A 17888-nucleotide genomic window follows, 5' to 3' on the forward strand; every position below is an offset into this window, starting at 1 on the left:
GTGTCTCTTTAAAATCCGTGACCAAGAGCTTCCCAGCCTTGGGGGGCAGGTGTCTCCTCTTCCTCAGCCATTGGGTTCTGCTCTTCACTTCCTGTTGCGATATACAATGGAAAGCATTTGGGGCTCTTTCAGAGTAAAAGGTGCAATTGATAAATAAAGAATTATTTTCAGAAGACCTCTTCCTCCCTCTTACAAAAGATAGTTTCCCAATAAGGGGCATAATAGTGTAGTAGTATGTTCATGTACAGGGTAACGTCTAGGAACATAGAGAACTCTGCTTTCAGGAACCACTTGATGAGAGAGGACTGTATATGTGGAGGAAGGAATAAACCCTGAATATTGCACAGCCTTGGCTTTTTCTTCTCATGCTTGAACACTCCTGTTATTCTTTTCTCCTCCTCTGCCTGCCTTCCTTCCAGACCTCCTTTTATTGAAAGAAAATATATAGATGTTTACTGAAATCTTTTCAAAAATAATTCCTGTATCACTTGTTTATGATCTTGTTTGCTCTCAGTGTACTCCTCCCAGTCTCTACTTCAAATCTGAGATATCTTACCCCTATTCCCCTTCCTATACTCTTTAACAGTCCCCAAGCCACCTTCTCTCTCTCTCTCTCTCTCTCTCCCCCTCCACCCCCGTAGATGCAGGTTTCTAGTCAGCTTTCTTCTTTTCTGCTGCAGGCTTTTCTCCAGTTTGCTTTCTTTTACAGGATTAATTTCCCATTCCAGCAGCTCACCATTTTACATCAGAAGTGTTTTCATGAATGCATGTCATGTTGTTTCTGGCTGATACTGCCTCAGCTTGCCCTTCTTTATTCCCCTTAGTCTGGGGCTTACAAGGTCCAGCCTCTCCATACACCCTTGTTCTCTTTCCCCCCCCCAGTGATATAAAATATAAAGATGTAACAGTGAGGGGTTATTTCTAGGGGAGGGCAAATTCACTTTGCCTAATTTTGAAATTACTCAAACATCATGGGCTTGAAAACTTTACAGGCTTTCACTCTGCAAAGAAGCATCTGTGAAAATAACAGGAGACAGCAAATCCAATAGAAAAATAGGGCAGAGTGAGGAAACAGATTGAGGGGAAATGTGAGACGCAAAACAAAAATCAGCCATGAGCACCAAGGAGGGGAGCAAAATTCTAGTGATAGCTGCCTAGTTTTTATAGGGTGGTTCTTCCAGGTCTAATTTATAGCACAATATTAGCATTATGTTAAAAAAAATGGAGTCACCCCAGGGGATAGCAGGGAGAGGACTGTCTTAAATTACTTGGAAAAAATGGTTTTCAAATTGGAACTCTTTTTGGATCTTAAAAAATGGCCTTTGAGGTTCATGAAACCTCAGACTCCTTGTGGCTTGCCTACTTCTAGTAATTTGAGTGCTAGATGGTTAAAATTGGGCTTCCTTGCCTCTGTTCACATTCCAGATCCTCCAGTCTTTCTGGGTTCTCTATGTCCTAGTGCACTCTCAACCTTTCCCTAGTGCACCACAATTCAACTCTTGTGTTTATGTTCCTGGCTTGTCCCTCTGTGGTCACTCATTACAGTACCTTCTGTCACAGATAATTATGGTCAATGCTGTCTTTGTGTGCTACTTATTACACCTAAAATTTCCATAATTGCTTCAGGCTGCCCCTTATAGATGATTGTCACTTAGATTCCCTCACCCATCTCAATCAAAGTCAAAGGGATAGCATCAAAATATTTCTTTCCTCTAGGAAATTTCCAAGTCTCTCAAAATGTATTACTGCCATTCATGCTTGCTCTAAGTCCTGGAAAAAGGCTGTCTGTAAACCAAGTCAAGGCCATATAGTAATTGTCTGGAAGGCAAGCCAATTATAGATGTTTCAATATCAAGAAAAAATTGTGTTAAATAATGGAAATGTCCCAAAGTTCTGAAGCTGTTGAACATTGTCTTAGCCTTAATATCTATAAATCCTGAATTTAATAAGTCACCACAATGTTATGAAAGTGTTCTATGGAAGAAAAGTCTGTGGTGGATAATATAGAGCATTCTCCATAAGTTAAGGTCAGTAAAGTTGTTACTATGATCTACAAATGATTTTTGGCATACGTCTCTTAACATGTAGCTCCTAACTCTCACCAGCAGCTACTGGTAGATGAGAGAGACACATCTGAAAAGAATAATCAGAAAATTATTAAATTATTTACCTGGTTCTGTACATGAGAACACAGATGGTACATAGCAAGATGGACAAATAAGTAATAGGGATATGCATGGAGTGTACAGTTTGAGTTTAAACTATCCCTCTCCCTATTACCTGTGACCAGAATCTTCCTGCCCAAGCTATTGTTTCAAAAGTTCCTTCTCTCTTTTCTTTGACTCACTGTCAGTTTGCATCCCTTCCCTGGCACCCTTACTTTTATAAGAAGTTATGGGTGAGTGATACTGTGAAATCTTGACATGTATGAAAAATTGCTGTGATGTAGTTTTTTGAGGGTTTTTTTGCTTTGTTTTGTTTTACTGCCGTGGAAAAAGAATGTTTGAAATGAAAACTTCACTTTTTTTTTTGAGAGTCTGCTGACAACACATTTTGTTGTTTTTCAGCTCTGGTTCAGGATTTTGATGCTTCAGTTGTGCTGTTTCAAATTTTATAGCATTAAACTTAATTTATAAATTGCTCAGATGCCATTTTTGTTAACAAACCTAGTCTAAATCTGTGCAACTATGTTTGAAATCTAGTGCTTCAGAAAACATTCTACGGAGTTGGCTTTCAGATGCTTCCTAGCCAATGTTTAGGCCAAAAAAAGTCTAAAGCAAAAAATAAATAACACAATATGTTAACTCCTCTGCCAGTTTGCTATTTCAAAACAGAGCTTTGAAGCAGCTGGGCTATGTAAGTTTGATGAACAGCTTCTGAGCATGCACAGTACTTACTTTCAATAATCATTCTGTTTTAATGTTAATTCTCTGTTAAATATGTTGAATCCTTACAAAGAAATCACTATTGCAACTGGTACAGGTATTGGAAAATAACCTTATCACATCAAAACAAAACAAAATTATGTCACTTTAACCATGTGGACATATTACAATTTGTAAAAAGAAGCAAAATTGGGCTGCTATATGTTAATGTATTTCTGGACTCAAAGCCAACATGTCAAGGCTGTTGAAACATCATGTCACCCGGTCTTGTTTGTACTCAAGAAGTATGTGTTTTACTTGGACACAACAGGGTTGTGTGATACAGATCTGAAAAGTTTCAAAGCGTTGGTTCTTAAGTTTATCTGAACCACTAACTTTTGAGCCACCTATTGAATGAAACTGAGGGGAAGAATCTAGTAGAGAATTTCTGTCACATGGGCTTTAGAAGACTCTGAAAGGTTGCATGGCATTTGGAGGTGGAGCTGGAGATGGACAGGTCATCGGCTGGGAGTTGTATAAGGTGGTGAAGTGAAGGAAGCTGTCTCCAGAAGTGTTTGTTGCCCAGGAGAGTCCTGAAGTGAGCGTCCACCTGGAAGGGGTACTAAGTGTGTCTTGCTAGTTTCTTTTAAGAGCCTCCAAAGCCACAGACTTCTGTTAAACAGAGGGAGAAAGAGGGAATGTTGTGTTTTGGGTGAGCACGGAAATCCTCATGGAAAGAGAGAAGATGCTGTAATGTCTGGTTTAGGAATGTGTTGACTGAGTTTATTAACAAGACGTTGATGAAATCCGGGTAACTTGCTGACAGCAAGAGAGAATGGATGGTGTTGCTGTAGACCTATATGTCTTCTGGTCCCTCAGTGTGTAATCTTAAACTGTGTGGTTCACACTTATGAGTCTGTGAGCTTCCAGTGAACCGACTTCACTTCTGTCATTGTAATTAATTTTTTAATTATATATTACTAACTCTTACATTTTGTGGCCTTAAGCTTGTGTTTGAATTTCTGCATCCATAAAACCTGTTATTGTTTCTGATTGTCCATTATATACAGATTTTGCGTCCTGAAATTAGGGTTATTGCAGTGGAAAAAGGGATTGGTAACTTGGATTGGTTTTAAAACAGTAGTACTTTTAAAAATGTAACGGAGATTAAGTTCAATTGCCTGTAGTTCTGCACTTTGAACGCTATACTTAAATCTTACCATGTTACCCCCAAATCCCTCTTTTTTTGAAGATCTAGTGTGAGGCAAGAGAGGATTGGTAGCTGGTTGTAGGACTCTTCTGACATTCTAGAACCTGTCTTTAGCTGTCTCCCAGAGTGCAGGGCACCCCTCTGATAAGGAGGTCCAAGGACATAGAATGATTTTCCCTACACACTTCAAATCTCTGAAGCTCTGGCACTGTCACATCAGAAGTGTTTCCATGTTCTCTGAAGCTCAACTAACAGGAAAGCACAAGAATGCTGGGAAATTTTTAACTGAACAGCAGCTCAAAAGTTAGTAGATTTATGGTCTGCCATGTTGATTTTCAAAGGCAGAGGGGAGGGAACCATGTTGGGAAAGGGTAGGATTTGTCTGAATGTTTTTATTTCAACTAGCATGTTGAGGGTTTCTCCATCAATATCATAGGTATAATATAGTACTACTACATATTGAAGCCTAGTTGTATGACATTGCAGTTGAAGATGACAGGTAATAGAGATTTGCATTTCTTCAGCTTCAGTTTGCCAAGGAAGAGAAATTTATAAAGACATCTTGGCAAACACTGGCTACTCAAATGCATTGTGATATCATTGTACCATAATTACATAGATCACTTTAGCTAAATTATTTTTAAAATGTTTCAGTCACAAAATGTTCTTCAAAAAAGGACATGTTGACTTACGAGAATGCCTTTTTTAAAAAAGTAGGGAATTATTATGGCAACAGGACATAGACCAATTGCAACAGAAATCTGAGGGTACAGCACATAATTGATGTCTGATTTCTCTGATCATTATAGATATTTTCTGCAGGAGGGTGAAATAATGTGCTTTATATATAAAGTATGTGTGTGCGCGCACACAATTTGTAGCGATAGAAGCTTAAAATGCATTGGAAATTATACATAAATGATACAATATATCTACTAAATAATGTTGATCAATGACTATTTTTAATAAACTAAAATACTATAGTAACATTTCTGTTTAATTAAGTGATAGCAATTGCTATAGTGATCATAGTTGTGACACTGTGAAAAACTGAATTTGAGTAACCAATTTGCTACTTCACTTGTCTGGACTATGAACCTTTTTATATTGTGGGAACTCATATTTGGATGTTATACAAATATAGTGCAAAACTTCTAATATAATTACAAGTTACATTTTTATATACACCTCTACCTCGATATAACGCTGTCCTCGGGAGCCAAAAAATCTTACCGCGTTATAGGTGAAACTGCGTTATATTGAACTTGCTTTGATCCACCGGAGTGCGCAGCCCCGCCCCCCTCCGGAGCACTGCTTTACCGCGTTATATCCGAATTCGTGTTATATCGGGTCGCGTTATATCGAGGTAGAGGTGTATTTTAAAATACCAATTTGCTGTTTATATAAACTATATATTAAAGTTGACTAGGTACTATACATATTCCAAGGCAATTCCGCTCTTAATAAAGTTAATCAAAAGGTTATGAAGATATTTTCATGTGATGGGCTAAAAACCTCAACTTTTTTTTACCTTGAAAAAATATTTTGCATTACTTGTTACTAATGATCCTAGGACTGAGTCCTGAAAAGACTTAAGCACATGCAGAAGTCCCATTGATTCAAGTAGACTTCTTGCGTGCATAAAGTTAAGCACATGCTTAAGTCTTTGCAGGATGAGGGCATCAATGAATACATAGAACTTAATATTAATACAAGGTAAGTGTTGCATAGAGGGAAGAAATAATCCACAATTCTAGATTTTTTTTTTGAGAAGTAACATGGTCTTGGAAAATTAACATTGAACTGGGAGTCAGAAATTCCTGAATGTTAATCTTGGCTGTCACTGACTCAGTGTTTGGCTTCGTGCAAGTCACACAGGGCCCAACGGTTGCAATCCTTATCTACCAGAAACTTCCATTTGACTTCAATCAATGGCATTTAAGGTGCACAAGGAATACAGACACAGGCTCTTAATTTCTTCATCAGTTTCCTACAGCACTGCAGTGTTGTGAGGATTGAGTTATTTTTTTGTACCGGGATTTAAAATTGCAAAGTACTGCATTATACAAGTGCCAAGTATTATTGTTACTAATCATTAAAATGGACATTTGATGAAAACAGGATGAGAAAATTTAAATAAGTGGGTTTTCTTTTGTACACAAACATGCTGAAAATAAATATTGCATAATCTAGTGAAGCTAATTATAAATAGTGTTCAGATTATTTGTATTCAACTTGACTGGAGAAGTTATTATGAATCAACTTTTTCTAGCCACACTCAAAGAAATGAAGTTGTGAGAAAACATAACTGTTAGATAGTCCTCGGGGGGAAATGATCACATACTTGTTCTAACCAATATTTCCACGAGTGTGTTTTATTGCCTTCAGATATGTTTTTTACTAACCAAAATTGTCAGTGACAGTGATGTAAATTGACAGCATGCTACAGTATACCCTGTAGTTAGTGAGATGATAATGAAGATAATATATCTACATGTTTTCATTGTATAATAAAATAAAATAGTGTATTATTGTTCATGTTTTAATGGTAAATACTGCTTTATAGAATACGTTTAACACCCAATCCTGTGTCCGCAGCTGCAACTGACTTCACTGGGACGCTGTGAGTATGTCTACAGAGCAGCTGGCAGTGAGCCTTCCAGCCTGCGTAGCCAGACTTGCACTAGCGGGGTTCAAGCTAGCCTACTAAAAATAGCAGTGTGGACATTGCCGTGCCAGCGGAGGCCGGGGATAGCTACCTGAGCTCAGACCCACCCTACCCTCTGTCTACCCAGGCTACGGACTCACTCCCAGCTGCACTGTAGAGATACCCTATGGTGCGCAGCATCTTGCAGGATTGGGTCCTTAAAAGAGGGGCCTCTATTTTATTAGCTCTCTTTATTCATATGTTGCATAAATAAGTGGGCCTGATCATGCTCAGTTTTGCTTTGTCCTTGTTCCACCAATGCACTAGCCAGTGTAGCTGCATTGGTGTGCCAGGAACATACATCTCACTGGTCACAGACCCAGTACAATTTACACACTCTGTAGAGCAGCCGGGGAGCTTTGGATTCACAATTTCCCACCTGATCTGCTCCAGAGGCAGCACAACATTAAATTACCCCCTTCTTGTGGCTTATCACAAAGCTGTGATTCAGCTCCAGTATAAATTACTGAATGTGAGTACTGCTCTCCAGATGCTAGACCCACAAGAAAGGACCTTGCCAAAAGACCTTGGCAGATCTCTTGGTTACAGTCTGCTTAGCTGCTTTTTACATCTGGGCATTTAGCAGTTGATGACGCTGTAAGGCACTGAACAGTTCTCCCTGTCATAGTCTATGGGAATATAAATAATAATAATAGCCTCTTAAGGGTAATGAAGTGGATTTTGTGTACATGTTTGTTTTTAATATTGTTTTTCCACAGTTGTGGGTTTGCCTACTCCCCTTCTCCAGGTTAAATAGCCGTTCTGCTGAATGCCCCACTCTCAGGAGCACAAATTTCATATCCTTGCTTCCATATTGTGTTAAACCAGGCAGGCAGGACTCATACAACCAGAGGAGGAGAAAAGGAGGTAATTGGTTCACAGGTTATTTCCACTTCCGTTCCTGAGGAGGGAAGTATAGTCTTGTAATGAAACATCGTTGGGAATCAGGAGGTTTGGGTTCTACTGTTCTATTCCCAGCTCTCTCTGCCTTCTCCTTTTCAGACACAAATATACATGGCTGTATTGTAGCATTGTTGGGTTAATGAAGCCTTCAGTAAACAGTTTTATTTGCTGAAGCAGTAAAGTACTTTAAAAATTAGGCTGCAAGATAAAGCTGTTAGATATTTACTTGTGAACTTGTAGTACTGAAAGGGAAAAAGGGGAAGACAGAGTAGCAATATGAGAAGTAAAGAGAGCGAGCATTTGACATGGCTTGTTTTGAGAAAAATTAGATAGTGTAATACCAAATTACTAAATGTGAAACAAGAGCCAAGGATGAATTGGAAATGCTGACTTGATGCCACAATGAGACTATACAGTACTAGTTTGTTTTATAAATTGTGCTTAGAAATATGCAAGTGAAATATGAGGGAGAAGTTGCATGCAATTACATATTAAAATTTGTTTATGAATATAGATGATTTCCTTTAGTGTGACATATCTTTGCCCTCTAGTGGACAGGAAACATGTGGCATGACTTCATGTTCTTGCTCTAATTGAGAAGATGAATTTGTTCCATAATGACTTCTAGATAAATTTGTGAACAAAACCATTTGTTAAAAAGAGACTAAATGAATAAAAACATAAGCTATTTACTCAAACCATTTCTGAATTAGAGACTTCCATGTTCTAATGGTGGTTTAAACTCTATTTAAAATTAGTTGTCTGTATTATTCAGTATTGTATTGAAACATACTGAGCTTAATCTTCAGCTGTGCCCGGTAAACATTAGGCACAGCTGAGGCAGGAAGCTGCAAAGGAACTGTTTGTGTCTTCTTGGTTCTCAGGATGATTCAATGCCACCCCCATCCGCAACCTACTGTAGAACATCATTGGGACTGCTACAAAATATACCAACTTGTAATACCCCCAGGAGCTGTTACACCAGATGGGGATCATTGGTACATAGCGTGCTCTGAGGGTGGATTGAGTGGGAGTGGCAGACAGGAAATTTTGTTAGTTGTATGCCAACCAAGGATTTCCCCACATTGAGACAATCCTCAGCTGCCCCTTTTTAACAGCCAGTACAGAAGCATGATTCACAAATCAGTGCAGATGTGTCCACCTGGGGTATCAGCTGTTCACTGTGGTGACCTACAGCACAATCATGTGGCTTTATAACAGAATGGATAAAAATCTCGGATTAAAAAAAATTGATTTTTTAAAATTTTAAATTAATTTATAAAAAGCTTTTCTTTTAAAAAATAAACCTGTTTAAAATGAAATCTGAATGTAATACAAAATATCTTAAGGCCTTCATTTATTATAATCTCTTAAAACATTTAAATAAAAAATAAATATGCTGAATACGTGAACCTCTATCACAAACTTTGAGATAAAGGCTACTTTTTTATATACAGATTGAATCAGGGGAGAAAATCTAATTTTTGAGGTCAAGCTTTATAAATACGGCCCAACAGGTCATATACTGTATTAAGGTCTTGTTTTGTTTTAATAAAAATCAACGTTATATGCTGTTGTGTGTTTAATTAAATTCCAGTTACCTTCCTAATGCACGTGACACAAGTCATGAGCAAAAAGTAAAGTATCTAGTAAATAAGCAGTATATCATTCATCATTTTCTAACTTATTTAAAATGTATAATTAATAAGAATCTGAAAACATTAAGCTATGTAATTGCCTAAATTAATGTATGTGATTATAGAGTACCCTCCTAGGTAGCAAAAGGATGTACCAAATATGGAGTAAAGGCTCTATTTAGTTTTAAGTCAACATTTTTTAATGTTTGTATAGAACAATAAAGAATACATCTTTCTTTAGAAAATATCTGAAGTACAAATGGCAAAGTTAATTAAAATTTATTTAAATTGAGGCTTTCCACTTGGTGATTTAAATCAGTCCACACTGTTATATAACCTACATTTTATCCCTGCCACCAGCCTACTAACTCACCCTGTTCTTGCATGGCTGGATAACAATCACTGGTTTACACTTAGGGATGAAAGTTCCCTGGGTTTGCCTTTGCTGAGTGGACACAAATTGGGCCTCTTCTGCTATCCATGACTGTATCAGTACTACTCGTTTGTATTATACCAGTGATGCTATGACTACAGCTTGCCCTTTGTTCCCTCACAGCTGTCTATTACATGTAAAGGAACATTTTAATTGAAGTTTACACACTAGAAACCAAATTGCGGTCCATCCTATTTATGCTTCTTTAACTACATGTATATGATAAAAATATGAAAAGGTTTCTTCTTCGAGTGATTGCTCATATCGGTGCCAATTAGGTGTGTGCGCGCCACATGCACAGTGTTCAGAAAGTTTTTCCCCTAGCAGCACCCGTCGGGTCCGCTGTGGAGCCCCCTGGAGTGGCGTCTATATATGACCCTGCCAACCTGGTGCCTCCTCAGTTCCTTCTTACCGCCAGTGACTGTTACTGGAACTGTGGCATCTTGCTCAGCAAGCTGTCCACGTTTCCCTAGCTTCTATCTACTTTAGTGTTTGTTTTCCTTAGTTAATTTAGTTAGTTATTAGTTAGTATAGTGTAATAGTTCACTGTTGGGAGTGGGGGGTTCCCCTCCAACCCGACCGCGCTCTCCCTGGGGACTCAGGGCATGCCTAAGTCCCAGGGGTTCAAACCCTGCAAGTCTTGCAACAAGCCTATGCCAATGGGCGACCCCCACGACGCTTGCCTAAAGTGTCTGGGGGAAACACATCAGGATAAGTGCAGGATTTGCAAAGGGTTTCGCCAGAGAATGGAGGAGGAGTGGAAATTTAGACTGAAGCAGCTCCTCATGGAGGCAGCACTTAGACCGCATGACAGCATCAGTGTGGCAGGACCTGACACCGAGTGCATCAGTGCGTAGTGCCCCGGCAGCAGTGGAGATGGCACCGCGGAACAATTCTGGATGAGACCCATGGCACCGCTGCCAGGGCCGGCTCCAGGGTTTTTGCCGCCCCAAGCGGCGCAAAAAAAAAAAAAAGCCGCGATTGCCATCACGATATTCGGCGGGAGGTCCTTCGCTCCGAGCGGGAGTGAGGGACCGTCCGCCGAATAGCTGGATGTGCCGCCCCTCTCCGGAGCGGCCGCCCCAAGCACCTGCTTGGCAAGCTGGTGCCTGGAGCTGGCCCTGACCGCTGCTCTCCTATGCGGAGGATGATTCGGCACCGGTCCCATTCCCCGGGTCAGAAGCGGCACCGGAAACAAGGGAGGAGTGGTTCCCTGACTTCGGGACCCAACCCTGCGGAACCGGCCAATGGGGCGCATCCCAGGGAGGAGCCCCCAGTGCCGAAAACTTCAGAGCCGGCATCGTCGACTTCGGTCCTGCAAGGGGGGACATTGAGTCCGGTGCAATTGGATTCACCATGTCAGGCGGTGGAGGAGGTACAACTGCCTTCCACCCTAGACACATTTGAGGCCGAGAGAGACCTCATAGACATGATGGCACCGCAGTCGCTGGCCCTTCATTCCAAGCCCCCAATGCCCAGCGTGCGGCACCATCCCGTGGAAAGCCTGCAATGCTGCACCCCTCGGTGCCACCTGAGACAAGATACCGCTTGGAGTCCCGGCGCCACTCAGAGTCCCGGCGCCAATCACACTCACGGCACCGATCAGACTCGCAGCGCCGGTTTGACTTGCGGCACCACTCCAGGTCCCGCCAGCGCTACTGTTCGAGGCATTGATCGCCATCGCACAGCAGGTCCCGGTCCCGGCGCAGTCCGTCATGGCACCGTTCAGGGTCATTGTGCAGACCCCGGTCCCAGCACCGTTCTAGGTCACAGCACCGCTCCCCAGCCCAACAGCGCTTGGCACTGCCCTGGCCCTTGCGGTCTAGGTCAACGTCTTCGGGCTTGGAGACGGAGTCTAAAGTTTCAGAGCAGGCCTGATGCAAGGCGGCACGGGGCAAACCAGATGGGTGTGGCACCATGGCCCGCACAGTGGCAGGGGCCAGAGCAGTGGCCATTTTGGACCTCTTGGGCATATCACCAGGCCCAGGGCACCGAGTCCAGGGGCTCCCATTCAGTGGCTTCCGAGGCGAGGGCGCTGGAGGCAGCGGCCAGCCATCCCACCCCAAGGGGTGCGGAGCAGTTACCAGCCCTACCACCTGGCCCAGAACCCACCCCGTTCCTGACCCTGGGGTGGCTGACCCTGGATTAGAGGCAGGACAGGAGGTACCGGAGGACCAGAAAGGTCAGGAGGACCCACTTCCCCCTCTGGCCTCCTTGTCTTCCTCCCCGGATGACGCTGTAGCGGGCACCTCCACCTCTGGGTCTCCCACTATAGATAGCCATTCCCACCAGGAACTCCTACACAGGGTGGCACGAAAAATGAACCTGCAGGCCGAGGAGGTGGTAGAGTCCGAGGACCCTATGGTGGATATCCTGGCACCAGAGGGACCATCTAGGGTTGATCTACCACTCATCAAAACTATCCAGGCCAATGCAAAGACCATTTATCAGACTCTGGCCTCCATCCCTCCCACTGCCAAGGGGGTGAAGAGGAAATATTTCATCCCCTCTAAAGGGTGCAAATACTTATTCACACACACACCCTGGTGGTCGCTGCAGTGAATGAGAAGGAGAGGACAGAAAGCCCCAGTGCCTTAGTCCAAGGATGCCAACCACCTGGATTTATTCGGACGCAAAGTATACTCCACAGGGGGCAATCAGCAGCATTACAACTCAGCATTGCCAATCCTGAGTAGATACAACTTCAACTTCTGGAACTCGCTGCTAAAGTTTAAGGAATTCTTACCAGCAGAGTCCAGGGAGGAGTTTGGGGCTATTGTCGAGGAAGGCAAGGCAGTGGCACAGACCTCTTTACAGGCCTCACTGGACGCTGCAGACTCGGCGGTGCACACATTGTCCTCAGGAATCGTCATAAGGCATAGCTCATGGCTGCAGGCCTCGGGGCTTCCTCCCAAGGTTCAACAAACCTTGATGGGGTGGGTCTGTTTGCTGAATAGACAGACTCCAAGCTGCATAGCCTAAAGGATTCCAGAGCTACAATGAAATCCTTGGGTATGGACACCCCAGTGAAAGCTCTTTAAGCCCTAGCCACAGCAACAGCAGCCATATCCTCGTCGGCTGAGGCAGGATCCCTACAGACGCAGGGACAGAAATGGCAGGCGCAAACCCTCCCATCCTTTGTCGGGCTCAAAGCAGTCATTTTGAAGGTGCACCCAAAGACGGTGCACCTGTCTCAGCACCGGATCCTTCCCTGTGTTTTCTGAACCACCTATCCCTCTTCTACCGTGCTTGATCCCACATAACATCGGACCTCTGGGTTCTTCGCACGGTAGAAGTGGGATATTGTCTCCAATTCCCACCTCCCTTTCCCGTGCCTCTTCAGGGACCCGTCTTATGAGCAACTCCTTGTCCAGGATGTGCAGTTGCTCCTCACAATAGGAGCGGTGGAGGAGGTTCCTCAGGAGTTATGGGGAAAGGGATTCTACTCCCGCTATTTCCTAATCCCCAAGGCAAAGGGGGGTCTCCAACCCAGAGACCTGCAAGGACTCAACGAATTCATGGTGATATTGAAGTTCCGTATGGTCCCCCTGAGCACGGTTATCCCTTCCCTGGATCTAGGAGACTGGTACGCACCCTCAACATGAAAGACGTGTACTTTCACATAGCCATTCGCCCCGCACACAGGCGATTTCTAAGGTTTGTGGTTGACCAAAACCACTATCAGTTCACGGTCCTCCCGTTCGGTCTGTTGATAGGCCCCCGAGTTTTCACCAAGTGCATGTCAGTCGTAGCAGCCTTCCTTCGCAAGAGACAGGTGCAGGTATACCCCTATCTCAACGACTGACTGCTCAGGGGGCGCACCAGGGAGCAGGTGGAATCTCAGGTCCGGTTTGTCAGATCCACTTTCGAGAGACTGGGCCTCCTCCTCAACATGAACAAGTCAACCTTGTCTCCGACCCAGAGAACAGAGTTCATCGGAGCAGTGCTGGACTCGATGCAGGCAAGAGTGTTTTTGCCGGAGACACGATTCCAAGCCATGACAGACCTCATTCAAGACCTCAGGCGATTCCCGACCACTACGGCAAGGGATTGCCTACGTCTCCTCAGCCACATGGCAACTTGCACTTATGTGGTCCGGCATGCCAGTCTGAGGCTCAGACCCCTGCAGGTGTGGCTTGCGTTGGCCTATCGCCTGGGACGCGACAACCTGGACTTAGTAGTGACGGTACCAGAGCACATACTCGAGTCCCTCCAATGGTGGCTCAACTCTCGGATGGTGTGCGAAGGAGTCCCCTTCCACAGCTCACAGCCCTCCGTTGTCCCTGGTAATGTATGCATCAGCTCTGGGTTGGGGTGCACATTTGGGACATCTACACGTCTCATCCCTATGGTCTCAGGATGAACTCTCCCTTCATATCAACATCAAGTTGCTCAGGGCGGTATGCCTAGCATGCCAAACTTTTCGGGCCTGGCTCCCAGGCCAGTGCGTGGCAGTGAGGACGGACAACATCACTGCCATGTTTTACATCAACAAGCGGGGTGAAGCCTGTTCCTCCCCCCTTGTTGAGAAGCCCTCACGCTCTGGGAGTTCTGCATAGCCCACTCCATTCACCTGGAAGTGTCCTATCTCCCAGGAGTGCAGAATGAGCTGGCCGACCACCTCAGCAGGTCCTTCCGCAATCACGAGTGGTCCATCCGGCCGGACGTCATACACTCCATCTTCCAAAGGTGGGGGTTTCCCCAGGTCGAGCTGTTTGCCACCCACAGCAACAGAAAGTGCCTGATGTTCTGCTCCTTCCAGAATCACAGCCCAGGCTTGGTCATGGACAAGTTTCTGCTACCCTGGGGAGGCTGCCTGTTGTACGCCTTTCCCCCATTCCTTCTGGTGCACAAGGTTCTTCTCAAGGTCCACAGGGACAAGAGTGGAGGTAAACCTGGTGACCCCAATGTGGCCTCGACAACACTGGTACACCACGCTCTTGGAACTGTCAATGGTTCCCCCAATTGTGTTGCCACTCCACCCTGACCTGATCACTCAGGAACATGGTCGCCTGCTCCACACAGACCTCAAATCTCTCTATCTCACGGCTTGGAAGCTTCATTAAACCCCCTGGAACTTCTGTGCTCGGAACCTGTAAGGGAGGCCCTACTCGGCAGCAGGAAACCATCCATCAGGGCCACTTATCTAGCTAAGTGGAAAAGTTTCACTTGCTGGTGTGCCCAGCATCACACACCTCCAATCCAGGTGCCCATACCACTCATCCTCGAGTACCTCTTACACCTAAAACAACAAGGCCTGGCAGCGTCGTCCATCAAGGTACACCTTGCTGCTATCTTGGCTTTCCACCCAGGAGTGTCTGGACGCTCCGTATTTGCCAACCCCATGGTAGGACGTTCTCTCAAGGGCCTGGAACAGTTCCTGCATGGGACCTGAACTTGGTCCTCTCCAAACTAATGGAGCCGCTGTTTGAACGGTTAGCGACTTGCTCCCTCCTCTATCTATTGCACAAGGTAGCTCTTCTGGTTGCCATTACCTCAGCAAAAAGGGTGTCTGAATTGAAGACCCTCAGCTCTGACCCACCTTACACGTCTTCCACAAGGAAAAGGTGCAACTTAGGCCTCACCTGGCCTTTCTTCCTAATGTTGTCACATTTTCATATGAGTCAAGACTATACCTGCCTGTTTTCTTTCCTAAGCCTCATGCCAGTAACTGCAAGCAGAGGCTGCACTCTCTGGATGTTCAGCAGGCACTAGCTTTCTACATTGAATGCACTAAGCCGTTCAGAAAGTATATATTCCTGGATCATGTCTTGCATCCGCACATGCTACGAGCTGGCCAAAATCCCAGCCCCGACACTTACGGCACACTCCACAACAGCACAGGTCTCATCGGCGGCATTCCTGGCCCAAGTCCCGATCCAAGAAATCTGCAGGGCAGTGACTTGGTCCACAGTGCATACGTTCACCTCTCATTACGCCTTCGTCCAGCATGCCGGAGATGATGCAGCTTTCGGCAGAGCAGTGCTCCAATCAGCAATTCCATAACTCCGACCCCACTGCCTACATAAGGCTTGGGAGTCACCTAATTGGAATCGATATGAGCAATCACTCGAAGAAGAAAGAACGGTTACTCACCTTCTTGTCACTGTTGTTCTTTGAGATGTGTTGCTCTTATCCATTCCAAACCCACCCACCTCCCCTCTGTCGGAGTAGCTGGCAAGAAGGAACTGAGAGGTGCCAGGTCGGCAGGGTCATATATAGAACGCTATGGAGGTGCCACTCCAGAGGCCTTCACAGCCGACCCAACGGGTGCTGCTAGGAGAAAAACTTTCCGACAACTGCGCACGCGGTGCGCACACACCTAATTGGAATGGACATAAGCAACACATCTCGAAGAACAACAGTAACGAGAAAGTGAGTAACCGTTCTTTTTTTAGTTCTATAAACTGAAAAACAAAACATCTTTAACAAACATTTTTGTTTTACCAGGGTGTGTTGTTTACTACTTTAATAAAAGTGTACCTCTGGCATTTTGGTTTGCTGAATCATTCCACCTTCTTAGGGCCTCTCCTGAGTTATTTCCCAAGTTGACAAGAGACGATGGTCTGCAAATTCCATCCAGAGTATGTCTGCTTTTAAGTCCTTCCAAGTAACAATAGTAATTGCAGCTGAGCTGGGAAATGTGCATTTCAGCACTGGAACAAGGGTCTAGCTGGCCTGAGGACTTTGTGCTTGAACACAGAGCTATTAGGTCTTTGGTTGAAATTCATGCCAAGTCAGTGGCATGAATTTATATGACAGTTGTTTTGTAGGCCACATAAAGTGAGCTGGTTGTCTCAGTACAGATCCTAGAGGACAAGTGTTCACATATATAGGTATATAAAATCAAAGTTTGGCACCCTTGTTGGCAGCTTCAGTAGTGAGGCCAAGGATTTGACTGAGTAGATAGACTGGCTTATTCTTTCACCTTCAGGAGAGTTAAGGACTGAGATTCATTGGCAGGGCAGTGTAGGGAAGTTTGTGCGCCCATTCCTCATGCTGTATGTTCTTCAGTTCAGCACTTTTTTTTTTTTTTCAAGATTGCTAAAATTAAAATCCAAACGAAAGTACTGGAACAAAGTGTCTATTTAATTAGAATTGACAGTGCGACTCTTCCGGAGCCAGGATGTCAAATGTCTTATATTAGAAATAGTCTGCAGATGAATGAAAGAATTTGGGGGGGGAAATAATCTGGGGATGAATGAAAGAATTTGCGGGGGGAAATAATTCTCTGCAAGGATCTTTGCCAGTCTACTGATGTGCTTGACAATTTAAAAAGACAAAAAGGGCACAAATACAGCCGAACTGGGCTTACTAAAAAAAACAACCCCCCCCCAACTTCTAATAAGTGTTTACAGTATTTGCCCTCATCAAATTATATCAATTTTTAATAAAAGCAACACTCATTGAGCCATCACAAAGTTTGGCACTGTGAAATCATACATATAAAACTGTCCATTTCCTGACTAATTGAATACATTTAATCAAAAAGCTGGATGAATCCTAAATCTTTTACACTGTGCCCCAATGATGACCAACTGCAGCACTCAGTGAGTCTCAGGAAGAGTCATGCCAGAAGCACATTCAATGAAAAGTGTCTGGATTCTGGTAACAGGCAAAAATACTTCCCCCGTGGGTTTCCGTGGATGAGAAAGAAGTTGGGGAGGGAGAGGCAGTTTCTCAATTCCCCAGGTTGAAACTTGGCAAAGACGTGGCGATAATTCCTCTGCCCTGGCAAAAAGTGCTGTGCAATTTTTCTTACTGTCTGCAAGGGTTCGGCAGCTCAATTTTACATCTTGTCTGAAAGTAGGCAACCTCCAGTAACGATGAGTACGGTTTCTTTAAAACTGTAGCAGGGAGCCAGGCAGAGAGGCTGGGGAGGGCCTAGTCAGAAGCTGTACACTAAAGCAGTGAGAAAGTTGCCTTAGGGATAATACTGTTTCTTATTCTAATACAGCCCCATCTTCAGTATTGATTTAAATGTATGTCGAGGGTGCCCTTTTGGAGGGCAGTTTTTTAGACAAACCTTAAATAAGAAGGCTACTTTTTCTGTGATTCCTTCCCCCCACCCTCATTGTCACATAACACCCTTTAGCGTTTTACTGTGGCAGACTCAGAGGGGAAAGCGCCACCT

General features: G+C 44.1%; 1 protein-coding gene across 1 annotated transcript in view; it reads left to right on the top strand.

The window, feature by feature from the left end:
* ANK3 (ankyrin 3) overlaps positions 1 to 17888 on the top strand; it is a 387324-nt gene that overhangs the window by 20326 nt on the left and 349110 nt on the right. The window lies entirely within an intron of this gene.

This window comes from Terrapene carolina, unplaced genomic scaffold, assembly GCF_002925995.2.
Source record: "Terrapene carolina triunguis isolate 2854851 unplaced genomic scaffold, T_m_triunguis-2.0 Scaffold95, whole genome shotgun sequence".
NCBI classification, from domain to species: Eukaryota; Metazoa; Chordata; order Testudines; family Emydidae; genus Terrapene; species Terrapene triunguis.